This window comes from Mesoplodon densirostris, chromosome 10 (assembly GCF_025265405.1).
Source record: "Mesoplodon densirostris isolate mMesDen1 chromosome 10, mMesDen1 primary haplotype, whole genome shotgun sequence".
NCBI classification, from domain to species: Eukaryota; Metazoa; Chordata; class Mammalia; order Artiodactyla; family Ziphiidae; genus Mesoplodon; species Mesoplodon densirostris.
The window spans coordinates 24,240,337-24,255,293 of NC_082670.1; positions in this window are offsets into that span (position 1 = coordinate 24,240,337).

The window sequence follows — 14,957 nt, forward strand, 5'->3', positions numbered from 1 at the left end:
TGAAGTCCTCAAGGCCCCAGAGGTTTCAGTATTCTCTTCAATGAAATGGAGGGTTTGTCCTCTGAAGTCTCTTCCAGCCCTGTCAGTCCACAAAATTTCAATCTGAAAAGAGGTGTATGTATTTTTGTGTGTATGTTTGGGAGAAGAGGTCAAGGACTAGCGAACTCAGGGCTTAGAGCACCACTCTTGGTTACTGATGGAGGTCAGCAGTGGCCTAGTAGGAAATGTCTAAGCAGTAGGAAAGCTTAGACATTTCCCTGTGGCATTCAAGGTATTTTTGGCGGTGGGTTTACTTTTACAATTGTACTTCGCCCAGACTGAAATAACTATATTCCTTGAGCAACCAAGAGAAAGGAGGAGGGAAGTCAGCCTGGGTTTTTTAATCCATAGGCTGATAAGACTTTCCTGTGTTACAACAAAAGCTCCAACTTTTTCCCCTTTCTCCTTTGCCCCACACTCAGCTCTGCCCTCACTGTAGGAATCCTGGTGAAAATGGCAGCCTGTTCAGGCAATGGTGACAGGGGCTCACAGCTTGAGAAAAGAAACCCTGTAAAAACAAAAGGCCCACACCAGTCCCCTCTATTTGTAAAATCACCTTTCCTAAACTCCCATCCATCTCCTGCAGCGTACTCCATTCCTCGACCTTTCCTCAATGCTGGCACCTTCTCCAATAACCTGTTCCCTCCACTCTTTGGAACCCTCTCACAGCCTCAGCCTCCTGATATACTCTTCCCTCTCCCTCCTGCTTTAGAGGGAATTTAGTTCTCCCTGCAGCTCATGATCTTCCCCCTCCTCCAAGTCACACTCCCACCTCCCCTCCTCCCTCCCTCCGCCACCCCGCCTTTGCTCAGCACTAGGTCTGGGGAAACGATGGCCATGGCGGATTCTCCTAGCTCCTTGTCAACCCCAGGAACAGGACTCTTCCACTTCATGCCAAACACCCTTTCCTTCCAGCCTCAAGAGTCCTCCTCTGTTACTCCCTGCCTCTGCTTGTTGCCATGAGCAACTGGCTTCCAGGCCTGCCAGTGTCCATGCAAATGACCTAATCCACACCCCAATTAAAATTTCTTTTTATGTTTTCATAGAATCATTTGTATGGTTCAAAATTCAAAAAGTATAAAAGGGTACATTGTCAAAGGCCTCCCTCCCACCCCCACCCAGACTCCATCCCTCTATTACTGGTTTCTTCAAAGCTTCTTGACCTCCTTCCAACAACTTTTATCTTGACTCCGTCTCATCCACTTTCTTCCAAGAATCATACTCTGGCGAATATCAGCACCTGGAATTACATCCTCTCTGAAATTTAAAATGCCAGCATACCATTCTCTGAGTAGTCCTCAGATTGCTCCCTCCTAGAGGGCAGCGAGTTTACCTGCTTCGCTTCCCCAGGGGAACCTCCAGTCACCAGGTCTTTCCTTTTCTTTCAGGCCCTCCTCCCTCTCTCCCTCCCTCCCTTCCTTCCCTGTCCAGCCAAGGTACCACTCACAGTGCATCGCTTCAGCTGGGCTCTGGGTGCCACTTTGTGCACCTGGAAGAGCCCCTCCCCCTCCCCCAGCTCCCTTCCAACCCTGTCCTCTCTCCTGAGTCCCCCACCCCACTCCGGATCCCCTTCTCTGCAGGCATCCCGCTCGGCAAGCGGCCCTGTCTCTTAACTGAGGCTCTTGCTTCTTTATCCTGGACCCTCTCCAGCTTCCTCCCCTCTTCCCAGCACAGCCATCGTTCTGAGTTCCTCACTCAGCCTCTTCACTCTCTCTTCACACTCATCCTCTCTCCTAAAAATATTTATTGTGAACATATTATACACATAGAAGCATGTATAGAATGAACATGTATAGTTAAGGGTGAATGTAACAGAACCCCTGGGTACCTGATCGCAGCTTAAGAAATAAATTCCCTTAGAGCTGAATCACTGTGCTGTACACCTGAAACCAACACTACATTGTAAATCAACTATACTCCAATATAAAATTAAACAAAAATCATAATTCACACACACACACACAAAATGAAATAAATTCCCAGGACCTCAGATGTCCCATGTGCTCCATGACTGCATCCTTCTCCCTCCTGGGAGAGTGAGCTCCACTCTGAATTCCTTAGGTTCACTTCCTTTGTTTACCTTCATAGTTCCACTAGCTATGCATGTTGTAAGTATTCCTAAACAGTATACTGTTCAGTTTTGTCTGTTTGATCTTCACAAGGATAGAATCATAGGAATCATACTCCATGTGTTTTTCTGAGGCTGGCTTTTTTACTCAACATTATGATTTTGTTGACTGTGTTGTTGTAATTCATTCGCTTTCTTTCTGTTGCATGCTTACACTGCAATTTATAAATCCCTTGTCCTGTCAATGGACATTCTTTTTGTTTAAACTGGTGGTTATCACCACAATGCTGCTGTGAGCCCTCTTTTACTCTTCTCTGGGTAACTGCCTCCAGGGCTACAGCCTTCAAACTAGGCATGTGTATCTCTGATGTGAGAGGACTGTCCAAGGGTCAGGTGGACCTGATATAAGGGAACCGTTCTCAGATCTGACACTCCCATATGAGTTGGGACGCTGGTGGGCCTGAGAGGGCCCCTGAGAAGGAGTAAGTATCCCTTTCTCCTCCCCTTGCCCAACCCTTCCTTACCACAGAAAGAAGGCCCAAGGGGGAATCCAGGAGGGTAAAAATGCCAGGCACCAAAGGGACAGTTTCAAAACCTCACTGAGAAAGTGAGTGACCTAGTGACATCATTTTGCAAGTCAGATACTTCTTCTTAACTTTCAACAAAATTGAAGGAAGCCTCACCGATTGTCAGCCGATTGGTTATTTTTCTCTACCCTTTATGTTATTGAGGTGAAACTCACACAACCTAATTTTTTTTGTTTTGGCTGCATTGGGTCTTCATTGCTGCGCGTGGGCTTTCTCTAGTTGCAGCGAGTGGAGCTACTCTTCGTTGCTGTTCATGGGCTTCTTATTGTGGTGGCCTCTCCTGTTGAGGAGCACGGGCTCCAGGGCTCTAGGTGCACAGGCTTCAGTAGTTGTGGCTCACGGGCTCCAGAATGCAGGCTCAGCAGCTGAAGCACAGGGGCTTAGTTGCTCCGCGGCATGTGGGATCTTCCTGGACCAGGGCTCGAACCTGTGTCCCCTGCATTGGCAGGCGGATTCTCAACCACTGCGCCACCAGGGAGGTCCCTAATTTTTTTAAATTAATTAATTATTTTTTTTTGGTTATCTATTTGATAACTATGTTTTTTAAAAATTTATTAATTTATTTATTTTTGGCTGCGTTGTGTCTTCGTTGCTGTGCCCGGGCTTTCTCTAGTTGCGGCGAGTGGGGGCTACTCTTCGTTGCGGTGCGCAGGCTTCTCACTGCGGTGGCTTCTCTTGTCGTGGAGCACGGGCTCTAGGTGCACGGGCTTCAGTAGTTGTGATGTACCTGCTTAGTTGCTCCGTGGCATGTGGGATCTTCCCGGAACACGGATGGAACCCGTGTCCCCTGCATTGACAGGCGGATTCTTACCAACCGCACCACCAGGGAAGTCCTTATTTCTCACTAATGCTACCTATTGGGTCAGTGGAGTGGTGCTGGGGGGCTCTGATGGTCATAGTCGCTCGGGGTCCAGATTAAAGGAGGCTCTGTCAGAAGAGGGCGCTGCAGTGTCACACTGCATTGGCAATGACCACTTCTGCCAGTAGAAAACAACACATTCGGCTTGTGTTCACGCCTTGTTGGTGAAAGCAAGCTCTGTGGTTATGCCTAACTGCAAGAGCACTGAGAAATTCATCTACTGTGTGCCTGGAAGGCAGAAAATGGCAAGACCGGTGAACAGCTTCAATGACTACCATGGCCGAGTGCAGTGCTGACTAGCTTACATGTCTCTCTCCTTGGGGACACAGAGGGATCCCAAGCACGTCTCAGGGTCCCTGCCCTTGAGCAGTTTGTGCTGCAGCAATGTGGAGAGACCAGTAGATCGATGGATCTTAATTCTCTGTGTTAATGTTACAGTCCAGGGGTGACTGGGGTGTTGGTGGGGGAGCCCATGAAGGAAGAGCAATGGGATATGGGAGAGGAGGATAGGAAAGGGACTGTCTTAGTCTGAGTTCCCTGAAAGCAGAGCCTGAGATAGAGGTGTAGGCAGTCAATTTAGATGATTCCCGAAAGCATAAGTGAGGGAGTGTGAGATCATGAAGGAGGAAAAGCCAGCTCAGGACAGTGACAGCGATTCGATTCCACTGGAACTTTCTGAGGAGAGAAACAGAATGTCTCCAGAAATTGTCCACCTGAAGGACAATGAAGCAGGAGCATCTATCCCCCCATTTCCATTCTTCGACTCATTGCAGGTTGACTCTGGGGCTTAGTTTCCCTGCTTTTCCCACTCGTGTGTGCCCTTTGGGCATCGATGCACCGGAGAAAGCCCAGGTTGGGATGATTAGCACAAGGTGAAACTGAGCTGCAAAGAACTGCACACCTCAGCCAGTGTGGAAAACAGAGGTGGGCGAGGAGATGCAGGGTACCGGAAGTGGCTGCTACAGGCTTGATGTTGCATGACGGCTTCCTGTCAGTTGCTGTGCTAGGTGCTAATTTAGTACATTTTACCCTCACTTAGTACAGCAGCCTTATGAGGTAGGTTTTGTGGTAATTTATAGAAAGACAGTAGCATGTCATCTGGAGAACAACAACAGGTGACCCTGACAGGGTGGTTTTACTTTTCTGTGGTCATTTTCCAAAGGGCTTTATGAACTCAGAAATGGGATTTTTAAAATGTCCGCAGAATGCCTGGTCCCCAGGGAACAGACTCATGCTAGTAAAACTCACGAAAGACTAACGTGTGAATGGCTCATTTACTAGTTTCAGTGGTAAATGTAACTTGCAAGATGATTCAACACTTATGTTCCCTGAGTTACATTTATCAGCCATTCATTCGATATTTTCGGCAGTGCCTATTGTGTGCCAGGGTCTTGTCTGGTCTTTTTAGTTCTGTGTTTAATCTTAGTCACTTAATGGCCAAAGAGTGTTTAAAAATATTTTATTTTTAACTTTTTATTGTGGAAAATTTCAAACATAACAAAAGTAGGGAGAATAGTATACAGAACTCTCATGTATCGTCACCTAGCTTCAATAGTTTTCAACAGCTTGCCAACCTTGCTTCATCTGGCCTCCCCCCCCCCACTAGAGAATTTTAAAGCAAATGCCAGATATCGTAACAATTAATCTGTAAATACTGCTGTTTGCACACCTAACATCAAAAGAATTTTAAAACAGTATCACCGTGCAGATGTAATATACAGCATAAGGAATATGGTCAATAATACTGTAATAGCTTTGCATGGGGACAGATGGTTACTAGACTTATCGTGGCGATCATTTCATAATGTATGCAAATGTTAAATATTTATTTGTATGTGGTACACATGAAACTAACATAATATTTTATGCCAACTATATTTAAGTTAAAAAAAAAGCCCACAGTGTCACCATTGTACTGTAAGGGGTACTCCTACCATTTTGCTATTTCTTTTCTATAGGCTTTCTGACTTTTCGTCCCTCATTTCCTGCATTACTGTCTTCTTTTGTGTTTAGTTGATTTTTCATAGTGAACTGTTTAAATTCTCATTTCCTTTTGTGTATATTCTATAGCTATCTTCTTTGTGGTTACCATGGGGCTTACTTTTAATATCCTAAAGTTATAACACTCCGATTTGAATTTATACCAGCTTACCTTCAATAACATACAAAACCTCTTCTCCTTTCCAACTCTGCCCCCACCCCTTTAGACTGTGGATGCCACAACATTATGAATGTATTTAATACCACTGAGCTGCACACTTAAAAATGGTTAAGATGGTAAATTTTATGTTATGTGTATTTTACCACAATAAAAAAATTAAAAAAATAGATTTCATAATGCTGATATTAAATAATGTGAGAATTGTATTATGATTGTGTTTTCAAAAAATTGTCCTTATCTTATAGAGGTACATACTGATGTATATTTACAGGTAAACTGTAATATGATGTCTTGGATTTGTTTAAAAATAATCCCGGAAGGATTGGGTGGGTATTCAGAGATAAACCAGGATTGTCTGTAGGTTGATGATTGTTGAAGCTGGGTGATAGGCACACTGGAGGTTCATTATACTATTTTCTTTACTTTTGCATATGTTTGAAGTTTTACAAAATAAAACTTGAAAAGTCTGCAGAGAGACTGCATCAGGTTCTCCTGTTAGTAGTCCAGCAGGGTGTTTCTTTTGTTGCCTGGTTACATGTAGGCAGATATTCAAGCCGCTTTTTCCTGTAAAAGGCTTTTACAGGGCTTCCACTGGAGACACAGATTGAGAACACAGAAGGTGCCAACTCCCTCAGAAGCCTCCTGCCCGGTTCCAGAGCTTTCTCCTGGCCTCCCTGTGTTTCCCTCCATCTATTTAAATAGGAATCATTCATACCCAACAGAAAGCTCAAAGAATAATAAAGGGGATTTAATGAAAAGTAAATCTCTGGGAATTCCCTGGTTTCCCAGTGGTTAAGGCTCGGCACTGTCACTGCCGGGTTCAATTCCTGGTTGGGGAACTAAGGTCCCATGAGCCGCACGGTGTGACCAAAAAAGAAATCATCTCAGGGGACTTCCCTGGTGGCGCAGTGGTTGGGAGTCCGCCTGTCAACGCAGAGGACACGGGTTCGATCCCTGGTTGGCGAAGATTCCCAAATGCCGTGGAGCAACTAAGCCCTTGCGCCACAACTACTGAGCCCACATACCACAACTGCTGAGCCCGTGTGCCACAACTACTGAGCCCACGCGCCACAACTATTGAAGCCTGCGCATCTAGAGCCCATGCTCCGCAATAAGAGAAGCCACCGCAATGAGAAGCCCTCGCACCACAACGAAGAGTAGCCCCCGCTCATCACAACTAGAGAAAGCCAGCGCACATCAACGAAGACACAACGCAGCCAGAAAAACAAAAACACAAAAACTCTCTCCTTGCCCCACGCCCCATTTTCCAGCCCCCAGTTCTCCCCAGAGGTAGCTTTCCTGTCTACTTTCCCGTCGAAACTTCCAGAGAAATTTCACACATATAAAGAGCATAGGGGCTTCCCTGGTGGCGCAGTGGTTGGGAGTCCGCCTGCCGATGCGGGGGACGCTGGTTCGCGCCCCGGTCTGGGAGGATCCCACATGCCGCAGAGCGGCTAGGCCCGTGAGCCGTGGCTGCTGGGCCTGCGCGTCCAGAGCCTGTGCTCCGCAGCGGGAGACGCCACAACAGTGAGAGGCCCGCGTACTGCAAAAAAAAAAAAAAAGAGCATACATCCTCTTTTTCCCCCCTTTTGCAATCAAGGTGGCATCCCATACACACGTTTTTGAATGTCTACTTAGTTAAGACGTATATGTTATATTACATATAATATCCTGAGACATTCCACTTCGTATGTACAGATAAGCCTTAAGCTTTCAGAGGCTGCAGAGTTTCCATTTGCCAAACCACAGCATACTGTGTGTCAGTCCTCTGGTATGGACATGAGTTAGTCTCAGACTTTTCCTCTTGGTCACAGTGAATACTGCAGTGGCTGTCTTTGTACCTCACCCTTCCACACCTGTAGGAGAGAAGATCCTCTCATTTTGTTAGTCCTAACTTAATTCTCAGAGGTACTCTTAATGGCAGTGTATTCTGCTGTGTGTGATAGGTGACAAAATAGGGTGAGTAAGGTTATGAAACAGCTAATAAATTCTCCAAGCTGAACCTGAGATTCCAGGCTGTCTTCAGTCAAAGCCTGACTTCCTTCCGCCACCCTGGGGGAGGGGCCAAAGGTGGGAGGAGGAGGAGTTCTGCCCGGCTGCGACATTTCATCTGAGTCTGGCAGGAAAGCAAGGCGTGAATGTCTGTCCCGTTACACTGCAAAGTTCTCTCCCTGTCCCTGGGCAGCACTGGGGGGTGGGGGCAGGAGGCTGCCCACCTTCCAACCCCAGGACTGCCCTTTTGGTGGAAGGGACCTGGTATCCAGAGGAGGGAAGGAGACGGATCATCCTCCCCACACTCCAGGATACAGAGGAAAGCATTAGAGAGGCATTTTGAATGAAAAGACAGAGGAACTGCAGTTAGGTCTCCCCTGCCACCAAAGCTTAGTCCAGACAAGGGGGGAGGATTGTGGTGTTGATAAGAGAGGAGCCAGGGACGTTACAGCCAGGGGCCATCCCTCCCCTTGCCCTTTTCCAGCTGACCCTTGACTGCATGGGCCATGATCACCCTCTCACCTGGGCTACACAGGGCAGCCTTCCCGTAGGCGGCACGAAGTGGGGGAGGGGGGATGACAGGCACCACTGGCCCCCCAGGACTGGAAGACCCCAGAGGGGTGGGATGGACATGGGTGAGGCAGGGGCTGTATTGTGGGCAGACAGGCACACTGGCAGAGCCCAGGCCTTGCTGTTCCCAGGGGCTAAGTTTCATCTGAAGGAGATGTGGCCCCTTATAGAGGTCTGGGACAGGTTTTCTGTTTCTTGGGAGGTCCCCTCTCCCCGCTTGCTTAATTGTCAGGCATTGTTTGTGCAATGGATGGGTGAGGAGAGGAGGTTTAGTGTCCCGACCTAGAGTCTGACCTTGTAGGGTGTCCTCTGGGCCCAAGAGGCCTGGAGGACCCTGGGGATGGGGGAGGGGTCAGGGGCTGGGCGTAACCCTTTTCTGAAGCTCTAAGGATGATTTATGTAAAAGGTTTCTCAAGGTCACATTTGGGCAATTGGTTCAAAGTAACTAGGTCGATGCATGGTAGGATGGGGGTGGCTGTGTACCTAGTGCTCTAACAGTAGGGTGTGTTAGAAGAAGAGGGTGGGGTCTGACCCAAAGTAAATATTTTTATTCAAAAAGAAATGGAAGGAATAGGAACAAAAGACACTTTTGTTGCTGATCTAAAGGAACTTGGAGTGAGGATAGAGCTGGGGAGGAGGTTTTGCTGGGCATAATCTGGAGTCTAGGGTATAACCATCAGCCTTGACCTTATCCATGGAGCTCATCGTATCAACAACCCCTGGGATCCTTCCTCTGGAGAGGTTGAGATAAGCACACACATAACTAGAAGTCAGTACGGCCTGTAGACAGGGCCGTAGGAATCTGGAGGCCTGAGAGAGCTCCTCGGAGGATGAGGGCTTTGAGAAGGATGGAGAAGGTGTTTCAGCAGAAGGGGCAGCAAGAGGCAAGCGCTTAGGGGAGAGAGGGCTGGGGAAGGCACAGTGCAAGGGAGCGGGGGTGGAACCGGGACTTGAGGGAAGTTTGGGGATCTCAGAAGAGCCATTGCAGAGAAGATGTTAGGAAGAGGCACTAAAGCACAGGAGCCGTGAGTGTAGACCCAGGAGCCACGCTGTCTTGGTTTGAATCCAACTCTACCACTTAGTACCTGTGTGAATCGGGTGGGGGGGGCATTTAACATTTCTATGCCTCAGTTTCCTCATCTGTAAAGTGGGGGTAATGATAAAACCTGTGTCTTAGGCTTATTTGAAGATTAAGTGAGCTCCTACATATAAAGGATTTAGAATAGTGTCTGGCGCACAGTCGTTCCTGTTAATATGACATCTTCCTCCCCCAGAAGCAGCCCCAGGACAACGATTCAAGCACACGTAGTGCATTTGGGAAGCGCTCCCAGGAAACATGGGTAGGGGAGTGGGAAAGTGAGATAGGGAAGGAAGGCAGCCAATAAAGTGTGTGTTATCAGGGGAACTTAGCACTGCGGGGGAGTGGAGATTAGTCCCACTCAGGAACCCTGGAGTCGTGCAAAATATCAGAGTTATCCTGTGGTGGGAGTGAGCAGGCTGGGATATTTATATACCCATTCCATGCAGTCACAGCCTGAGGGCTGCTTTCAGGGAGCCTTAATTCTTTGGCATTTCCAGCTTTCTGTGCACAGGTGGGACAGGACACCGGAGAAACCCTCAGGCAAAGAGATAGAGATGCTGCTATCGGAAGGCAAAGGCACAACCCAATGGTGAGGCCCTAGGGATGTGAGTGGGGCAAGGATGGATCCACTACAAACACAGAGAGGTTTGTCGAGTAACACTGAATCCTCAGCAGCAGGCTTTGAACCAGGCCAGGTCAGCCTAGTTTCCCAAACTGGGAGTTGATCTGGAAATGGGACTCAGCCCTGCAGTTGCCATGGAAGGTTGAGGGTGGCAGATCCTGGGAGGTCAAGTCCATGTCTAACTGTCCAGACTGGACAAGGAGTAGACTGTGACCAAGCAGAGACTATACTACAGTAGCTCTGCCTGTCTTAATGACCAACCACTTTTCCTATGAAATTTTCAGCTTCGAGGCGCTGAGCTCCCCATGGGAGCAGTAAGGCATCCTGAGAGGCTATCATGCCATCATTTCCTTCTTCTAACCTGTGAATAGCAGATGAGTTGCAGAATGTGGATGTTGCTTTCTTCTCTTTGGAATTGGTCTCCTGGAAGTAAATATTAGAAGCCTTGAACTGATAAGAAGAAATTTGGACAAGAGGGAAGAAGCTGGCAGGAATGGAAGGTCTGTTATTTTAGGCATTACTTACCTTCTTCCTTTCATCTGGAGTGAAAATACAGGTTGCATGTGCCAGGTTTTTTTTTTTTTTTGCGGTACGCGGGCCTCTCACTGTTGTGGCCTCTCCCATTGTGGAGCACAGGCTCCGGACGCGCAGACTCAGTGGCCATGACTCACGGGCCTAGCCGCTCCGCGGCATGTGGGATCTTCCCAGACTGGGGCATGAACCTGTGTCCCCTGCATCGGCAGGTGGACTCTCAACCACTGCGCGACCAGGGAAGCCCCAAGTTTTTTTTTATGTGGACCAGTTTTATAGTCTTTATTGGATTTGTTACAATATTGCTTCTGTTTTATGTTTTGGTTTTTTGGCTGCGAGGCATGTGGGATCTTAGCTCCCCAACCAGGGATAGAAGCCACACCCCCTGCATTGGAAGGTGAAGTCTTAACCACTGGATCGCCAGGGAAGTCCCCTGTCTTATTTAAGTCACTATATTTTGAGTTCTCTTTACTGCAGCAGTTTATTTTTTTAAAAAAATATTTATTTATTTAGGCTGTACCAGGTCTTAGTTGCAGCATGCGGGGTCTTTGGTTGCAGCATGCAGACTCTTAGTTGTGGTATGCATGCGGGATCTAGTTCCTGGACCAGGTATAGAACCCAGGCCCCCTGCATTGGGAGCGTGGAGTCTTACCCACTGGATCACCAGGGAAGTCCCTCCTGCAGCAGTTTAGATTATACCCTGATAAACACATGTCCCTGGGTGTTGCCTTTCGCTCCCATGTTGATTTCTGGCTAAGAATATTAGTTAGGTAAAGGTTTGGCTGCTAAAACAAAGGCTAGAATAACAATGGCTTAAATGGTCTGAGCATAAGAATTCCGGGGCATTTATGAGAGCTCTAGAGGACTGGGGAGCAGGGCTTCTGGAACTTTATTGTTTGTCATTATCAACATGAATTCCACCTTGTGGTCTGGGGTGGCTGTTCCAGCTTCCACCAGTCTGTCTGTATTCCAGCCAGCCAGTGGGAAGGGGAGAAGAAAAATTGAGAAGCACACCCCTTTCTCAAGAGCATACTCCATGGGTCCAGCAAAAAACTTGAGAGTTTTACTACTTAAGAAAGAAGGGAGGGACTTCCCTGGCAGTCCAGTGGTTAGGACTTCGCCTTCCAATGTAGGGGGTGTGGGTTCGATCCCTGGTCGGGAAGTTGGGATCCCACATACCTCGTGCCCAAAAAACCAAGACATAAAACAGAAGCTATATTGTGGCAAATTCAATAAAGACTTTAGAGATGGTCCACATCAAAAAAATCCTTAAAAAAAAAAAAGAAGGGAGAGTGGATTCTGACATGCTCTGCAGAGTTTATTTAACTCATCCAATATTGGGAGAAATCATGAAAGAAAGGCCCTTTCTTTTCAAGGCAGCTATTAGATATGAGCTGGGCGGACATATTATTCTGCTTGGACTGCCATTAAAAAAAAAAAAAGGGACTTCCCTGGTGGTTCAGTGGTTAAGAATCTGCCTGCCAATGCAGGGGACACGGGTTCAAGCCCTGGTCCAGGAAGATCCCACATGCCGCGGAGCAACTAAGCTCGTGTGCCACGACTACTGAGCCTGCCCTCTAGAGCCTGTGAGCCACAACTACCGAGCCTGTGTGCCACAACTACTGAAGCCCGTGCGCCTAGAGCCCATGCTCCACAACAAGAGAAGCCACTGAAATGAGAAGCCCACACACAGCAACGAAGAGTAGCCACCGCTTGCCACAACAACTAGAGAAAACCTGTGCGCAGCAACGAAGACCCAGTGCAGCCAAAAATAAATAAATAAATAAATAAATAAATAAATAAATTTAAAAAACACACCACAGACTGGGTGGCTTAAACAGAAATTTATCTTCTCATAGTTCTGGAGACTGGAAGGAGGAGATCAAGGTGCCATTGTGGTCAGTTTCTGGTAAGAGCTCTCTTCCTGGCTTGTAGGCAATCCTCTGCATGGGGGCAGGCGGGATGTTATATGTGTGGAGAGAGAGAGAGAGAGGGAAGGGAGAGAGGAAGAAAGAGGGAGGGAGAGAACTCTCTCTGGTATCTCTTAAAGGACACTTAGCCTGTTAGATCAGGACCCCACCCTTATGACCTCACTTAAGGTTAATTACCCCTTTACAGGCTGCGCTATCTCCAAATATAGTCACGTTGGGGGTTAGGTGTTCAACATACAGATCTTGGGGGGATACAATTCAGTCCATAGCAGCAGCTTTAAGAGGCACCCAAAATTCAGCAGTTTAAGTATTCAGTCAGGTGAGGATTCATTATGTCCTGATGACAACCCCCCAGTCTTGGTTGCCATAGTGCCTTGCAAAATATGGCCATAAATCTCTCCTATTCTGGTGTGCATGCCTCTTTGCAATGTGACTTTGCCACTCGTCCCATCAAGAGGTAGTTTCCCCTAACCTTAAATCTGGGCTGTGACCAATAGGACATGGTGGAAGTGATGTCATGTGACTTCTGAGGACAGGCCTCAAGAGACTTTGCAGCTTATGCTTTGGATTTCTTAGAATGCTGTCCTGAGACTGCCATGCTGTGAGGGGCTATGGGTGATAGACCATGGGTCCTCCTGTTCCCACTGAACTCAGCCCTCAGCTGACTGTAGCTGCATGGGTGAGCACAGCCCAGAACTGCCTGGCCAACCCAAAGAATCATGAGAAAGAATAAATCATTTTTTAAGCCCCTAAATTTGGGGTGGTATTTTTTTTTCCTACAGCAGTGGTAATGCAGTGGATTAAAACAACAAAGGTTTATTTTTTGCTCACGTTGCATATCTGCTGAGGGTCAGCAAAGGTTCTGCTTTTGGTGTCACCCAGGGCTGATAGAGCAGCCACCATCTCAAACGTGCCATAAAGAGGGAAAGAGAGCACGAGGAAGACTGCATTGGCTCATAAAGCTTCCATCTAGAAGTAGTCCATGTGACTTACAGTTACATTTCATTGGCCAAAGCAAGTGGATGGGGGAAGTTCAAACCTACTATGTGATTGAAAGGAGATGAAGCCAGAATGTCTCTAATACTCACCACTCTGAAGGTAGTTTATTTCTCTCTTGTAAAAATCCGAGCAGGTGGGCAGGGCTGGTATGACATCAACACAGTGTCAGGGACCCAGGCTCCTCTGTCTCTTTGCACTATCGTCCCCAGGATATTGTCTTGAGTCACCATCAGATTTATATTCCAGCCCATGGGAGTGTGTGTGGGGGGAAGTTACTTTACTTACTTTACTTGTAAGTTACACACAGCAGTTCTACTCACATTCTATTGACCAGAGTCTTGTCACCTGGCCATTAGCTGCAAGGGAAGCTGGAACATGTAGTCTTTAGCTGGGTGACTGTGTTTTCTGCTAAACGTCTCTTCCTGTAGAAGGAGGGAGAACAGATACTGGGTGCAGGGAAGGCACCAGCAGCTCAGTCTCAGCAGCAGCTTTGGGACCCCCAACACCAGGGGTGTCATGGTCTTCCTGCATTCAGTCGATTCTGTCCAAGGAACTGACTTTGTGTATGTTCACTTTGTGTATGTGCATTTCTGAGAAGTTATTTGTAAATCAAAAGAGTTTTCATAAACTTAGCTGATCACTTCAGAGACGTTTCATCTTCATCTTTGATTGATCTTATTTACTTACACCTCACATTGTTTGACAAATATTAAAGAGACTTCTGTGGGATGGGGAGGCTAACACACTAGCTTAGAGTTTCTTTGCTTTCTGCATTTCATACAAAAGGCAAGTTGTAATTTAAAGGCACATCCCAAATCCAAAAATACTTTCATTCCTTTGAATAACCAACCCCAGATTTATTTATTTTCTAAGTTGGGGATTTTATCTACTGGACTTCCCGTAAAAACATTCTCAACATTTTTCCAGTCTCTAAAACTAAGTGTTGATTTCATTTTTCTCCCTAGATTCTCTCTGCAGAAGGACTGCAGGGAAGAAAAAGATGGTGAATCCTCCTAAGTATCAAGAATTTCTAGTTTAATCCCTTGGGGGTTTATGTTCAAGAAGACAGTACTACTCTAGACTCTGAGGAAGGAAAATCCACTTGGGAAAACCCAAAGGAAAACTGAAACTTTACTTAAATAAAACGTTTTGCAATATCTTGTTTGGTTTGTGCGTCTGTGTGCTTTAGACTCTTCCTGTAAAAGCATGCGTGCACTTGTGCCTGTGAGACGGTGGAAATGGGGAGCGGTGTGCAGAGCTGTGGTGCAGATCAACTGACTCTATGGATGTGTCAGGATTAGGGAGACAGACTGGAAGTTTCACCCCCTCAGCTCAGTCCCCAATCCCTGATTATTTTTTCTCCTAACGAGAGAACATCCCCCCTACCTTCTGCCACTCCCTAGTTTTCTTTCTCTGGCAGCAGATGAAGCAGCTGCTGAGCCAACTCTGGTTTTCGGGAAGTCAGATGACCTTTTCCCTCTCCCGGCTCTCTGCCTCTCCGTGCCCGTAAGGTAGAC